This window comes from Pholcus phalangioides, unplaced genomic scaffold (assembly GCF_987345545.1).
Source record: "Pholcus phalangioides strain wild (caught in Gottingen) unplaced genomic scaffold, Ppha-v1.0 ptg000014l_1, whole genome shotgun sequence".
In the NCBI taxonomy this organism is placed as follows: Eukaryota; Metazoa; Arthropoda; class Arachnida; order Araneae; family Pholcidae; genus Pholcus; species Pholcus phalangioides.
The window spans coordinates 14,493,533-14,499,653 of NW_028301607.1; positions in this window are offsets into that span (position 1 = coordinate 14,493,533).

Here is a 6,121-nt window from a genome sequence, read left to right on the forward strand (position 1 = left end):
TGGCTAATTGGAAACATCCTTAATGGATCGATTAATTGCGAAATAAAAACGCTAATATGACCAAAAATGTAGTGATACAAATCATTGAATCTTGTCTAGTAAAAATTTGAGTACATGATGATTGTGTGTGTTTTTCTTCATCAATACCAGCTAATTACTGGATCAGAATAATACTATCTTGGTAGCTGTAATAATAAAAGATCGGAAAGAAATTTCACGTGAAATTCATCAGGGACTCCCTTTATATGAAACGCGTTTGAAGTGTTTACTCATAATGACTTTACATTTTGTGTTGTCTGGGTAGGAAAATGGAGAAAACTTCCTTCTACTTCGTTCAATGCATTGAGATATTAAAATATTTCTCAAAGTGAGTTACATTTCTGAAACCACGGAGTGATACAACGAAACGAAGTATAGTGTTGCATAGCATTCCGTGCACATATCATTCATTTAAGACGTTGTGCGTTTTATATAAAATATTTGATGCAGCCTCAAGAAACGCTTGGTCTGATTCTAGAAGAAAAACAACAAAAAATTGGAAAGTTAATTTTCTTCTTGTTGAAATTACCTAAACAAAAATTTATTTTCTTCTTCGGTCTTATGTTTTGTTGTCATTTCGAGAATGTGCTATTGAAAGAGATAGTTTTACTTTATTGAATATATTTGAAGTTTGAAACTCAAACTTTATTGATTTGCTCATCGCGCATATAAGTTAATAAGTTGATGTCAAGAACATAATTACACCCCGGAGCTAGTACAAATATTTGCAAAAAATAAAAAAAAAATTGACATTTTTAAACAGATATGCATACGAAAATGCAGTAAAAAAAAGTTAAGAAATTTGTAATGTATACAATTTCAGAAAATATTTATGCATAATATACACGCATACAAAAATAAAAAAAGCAATTCCAGTACATATTACAACAATGTTTTTATGTAGGGGTTTAAAAGTATTCCTTTTCCTTCTGAAACCTCACAATCTTGCGGTGGCAAACAGTTTTCACAGTAATATATAATAGCGAGGTAAAACTATTTTAACAAAGAAATGCACTTCCCAAATAGTACATAATCAGAAGCAGTAGTTGGGAGAATTAGATCCGACGGCACCTACGAAAGGGGTAACCATGCTTTAGCACGTGTTCCAGCACATTAAATTGAAATACATATATATATATATATATATCGCCATGGGAAATATACTACCGAGTGAGTTGTTTCAAAAGTGTGAGTGTGGGTACCTAACAGTCTAAGTGCATACACAGTGTTGCGTCTGATTTTTCTGTGCTGCCATCTATATTTCAGAAGTGAAGTTAGTACAGTGTAATGATTGAATATTTGTACCATTGTAAGCCCGTTGCTCTCTGTAGCGAGCGAAAGAGTGCATCATTTCATGAACATATAAAAAACATTCTTCGGAGACAAACTTCACGTTGGTCTCAGAACATACGCTGCACATTTCGACGAGCATCAATTCGTTAGAAATTTCCTAGAGGAATGTTCACGAGATGCATGTACGGTCAGGTAGCAGTGTTAGGCTGGATAACTGGAATTTAGAAACAGGGATGATATATTAACGTTTTTCGAGAGAAAACTTTTTCTTGGGAATGGGAAGCCTTATTGTGTTCAATTCCTTTATTTCAGGGTTATCAAAGTTGTAAAGTACGGGAAGCTGCCTAATTCCAACTGATAATCACTTTTCTGTTACTATAATCGGCCGTGAAGATAGAATCTTGATAAATATATTTGTTTTTGCTCAGTCATGCAATCAACTGACGATTAAAAGGAAAGCTACAGCTGTATTTGACTCAAACTTCTACTCGGAAAAATCGTTGTCAAACCCAGGATTTCATTTAAATCTGTAAACAAATAGGTGAAACAAAAAATGATTCAATCGGATACATGGAAGAAAAAAAAATGAAGAAAAGAGGTGATTATTAATATAATACTGTGATTACTGATCCAGGGCAGCACTCTTATAGCTCATCTCAGAACACCATCTTTATATTTTCATTTTACATAATATAATGCTGTAATAAATATTATCGAGACGGTTATTGTTTGATAAAAGAAAAATGCGAAACTCCTGTGATGGTGCTGAGTGCTCCGGAAAAAAAAGAACATTCCTCATCATTACATTAATCATGATCATTAAGGATATATGAAAGGGCACGAGCTTCAAAAAGATTTTTCCACCTGAAGGAAACTTAACGGGTAGGACATTCCCAAACTTTGCGAAATAGAAAAGGGACTAAGTTGCAGCAGCAGCAGCGCCATTGGCCAACTTTCGACTTCTTTGGCGGTAGTGGTCAGAGAATCAAGGTCTTTTCATGTTCCTTATTTTCGGTCTTTGGTAAGAATGACTGATTGCTCCGGTACTTCTCTATTGATAAGTACAGGAAGAAAAGAGGAGAGCATTTTCATTGTACAAGTGAAGAAGAGCGAAAAAAATGAAATAGAAAGGGAATTGGAAGGGAACTTATCTGAGTTTCTGTTCAAGTGCTGATCCTTTCGCTTCTTCAGTGAAATCTCTATTTCCCGAGTTCATCGCCGATTTTCTATGAAAGCTAAACTTTATTGAAAAAAAAAAGGAATAAAAAGAAATAATACTCTATATAAGGATAGGTTCTGTGTGTTACTTTATTGCAAAGGGGCTCAGAATAGGCATTAAAAAAGAAAAAAGAACGAAGAAAAAATTCGATTTTTTCCAGAAAATGGGATACTAAGAATATAACAAAGACTCTATCGATTTTTTTTAAAATTTATTTCGTATTTTTTACCCAAATCGATGAATAAATGCCTTTTCTATCTTCTCTTCTTTTCAAATTTCCCTTCTTCACTTTGGTTGAAATAACACAGTCGTAACTTCTTCAATAGTTCTTTTTTCCCCTCTCCATTTTACTTTTTGAACTATCATTTCCCCCTATTATTTTCTTTGTGATATAATATATTATATTTCCATTTTTTCCCCTTTTAATTTGAAAAAAAAAGTCGAAGAAAATTACATTTTTGATTTTATAATTCTAAGGAATTATGTTTTTATAAGTATGCCTGTCAATATGACCCATTTTTACTTTAATAGATTTCTAGCAGGTGGAAAATTTCGAAAAAAGAGATATTGGTTTTTTGAATGTAAAGCGTGGTTGTTATCAATAGTGGGTTTTGCTATTGTACGAGTTATTATTATGCTATAGTGGTTTTGCCATTACGAAGATTGTGTTACTGTGAGCTGCAGAACTTTCGTAGAAATGTCAAGCAATGAAATCAGGCAATGTATAGCACATGTGAGCAAATATATTTAGTCCTCTTTTATTGAATTACGGCAAGAACTCAAACTATTGTAATCACAAGGTCTAATGCATTAAAAAATGATGGCATGAAAAAAAAAAGAGACTTTTCTGATGGAGTTGTATAACAATTGGCTTCAACAATGAAAGACAGAAACAATGATTATTAATATCAAGTAAGGAAACATTCAATAATTACGACGACAGCAACGACTATTGTCATCAAGTAGAAATGCATTCAGCAATGAAGACAAAAATAAAGATTAATACGATCAGGTAGAAATACATTCGACAGTGGCGACGAGAGGAACCGATATCGCGATCAAGTAGAAATTTGGTCAGGTAAAAGTGCATCGAACAATGAAGACAAAATTAGATACTATTGTGATCAAAAAGAAATGCATTCCACAATGAAGACAAAAGCAAACACTATTATGATCAAGTAGAAATACATTCAACAATGCAGACGGGGAGGCGGGACAAAGACTATCATCATCAAATAGAAACGCGTCCAACAATTACGGCAGATGCAACGACTATTGTGGTCAAGTAAAAATGCATTCAACAGTGAAGACAGGGGTAATATCCATTGTCATCAAGCAGAAACGCATAAAACAATTACAAGAGCAACGCCTATTGCGATCAAGTAGAAATGCATTCAACAATGAAGGCCAAATAAAAGATTATTGTGATCTAGTAGAAATATGTTCAGCAATGAAGACAAAATCAAAGGCTAATGTGATTAAGTAAAAATACATTCGACAATGCAGAGGAAAACAAAGACCAATGTCATCAAGTTGGAACGCATTCACAATGACGACAAGAGCAACGACTATTGTGGATGTGTGGTCTGACGGATTTCAAAAACGATGGCGATGACCAGAACCTGTTGCAATCGAATGTTACAATAACGGCAAGGAAAAAAACACTATTGGGATCGAATGATTTAACATTTCGTTGGTGACGAGAACAAAGACTATTGTGGTCGAGTGTTATAACAAGGACAAAGGCTGATCTAATTAATTAATCTGTTAATCGAGTGATCTATCGCAATATTTAAAAATGAAGACTATTGCGATATAGGGGGTTTAACGAATTTCAACAATGGTGAAAAAACAAAGGCTGTTGATTTTTTGGTCATTCAAAACAAAAGCAAAAAGGATAAATAAAATTTGAATATGCGAGAGGTTGTGCAACATTACGTTGTCAAAACCTTTTCCAAAATGCTTCGATCCTAAGAAAAGGTTCTGGCTGGGTATCTCCAATAACTATTCTGAGATTCAACCGTATATTACCATACGTGACCTTCACGTATTCCCAAGAGATCAGTAAGACCTATCCAGGGAATTTGTTAGTGTTAGTAAACATTTATGCTAGAACCGGGATTCGAACCCAGACTTGTGGCTAGTGCGTTAACCACTCGACCTCCACCTAGCAGTCGAGTGATATTAATTTAATTTATACTTTTTTTTTTACCACTCATTCTTGAAATTTGCTGCCATTCCCAACTTATCACTCTGGGCTATGCCCCGGCTAAGCTCCCACTTGCATTAAGTAAAACCACTGCATTAAGCAATATGGGGCTATTTGACAATGCGAATGCGGGAGCAGTTGGAAACCACCAGAGCAGAAAACTCGTGTAATATGCTGTTAAGTGCGCGTATAACAAGAGTGATGCATAGACGATGACCGCACCATAATGAAAGGGATAATTTAAAGACATAATGTTGTTCCAGCAGTTTCTTCTCGTTGCTACATTGATTGCATTAGACACCTTCCATGATTTATAAGCACGGCGCAGCAAACGAGGGCATACCTAAATGATTTGAAGATTAGGATTTTCATCGCATTCCGCTAATCATTCTATATTCGAATGGATGTAGAGTGGAATCGAGATAGAGAGAGAGCGAAGGAAATAATGTGACCCCTGGATGTAATGGTTTGCGAACAAATTACTACGTCTGCTTAGTTGGTGTGCGACTGTTGTACCTATTTGCTTTTGGGGTTGACGTTATGCTTTAAGTCGTTATAATTCACAATCAGAATGTTTAATGATCTGCAGCAGCAGCGGCTAGAAAATCCCACGGAAGATGGTTGTTGTCCGAGAATACCGAAATCCTCGAATCGAATACGGCAAGCGAATTAAATCATCACCACGAGTTCCCAATTTACCGACAATGAATAATGAATTGTAGGCGTATTTCCCTCTCTCTCTCTGTGTCTGGCAATTTACTATGCCCTTCTCTTTGCGTTGATCATTTGCTAAATGGATTCGGACGAACTTATGAATTCTAAGACAAGACGCGACCCTTAGTATCCCATATATGTTCCGGATTCGTGGAATTCTGTACGCGTGTGTCCACGAGATGCCATTTTCGTCGTGTACACGGTGGAGAATAATTCAAATCGTGTCTACAAGCTCCCATTGGTTACATCCTATTACGCTGAACAACATATTTCGACATATTTTCTGAGTTCGGAGCAAAAATAGTCATCTGTTATGTAATTCGGTGTGCTGAACACGAATTTGACTATTAGAAAGGTGGATTGACCACAGTTTCATTGGGAAGTTCACATTTAATTTATATATAATAACACAATGCAATACATTGGAATACATGTTGAGTATATAGAAAACATAATAAATGCACGGAAAAAAATCAAAACATATAGGACCCGCCCTAATATAATAAAGTCACGGTATTCATATATATACATAAAAATTGCAACACAAATACTTAAAAACCTGTTGTAGCACGAAAGTTAATTTTCAGCTTCTGTACTTCGTTTTGCATTGCGTCTGTACAGGAAATAAGTAGCATCTCTTAATTAGC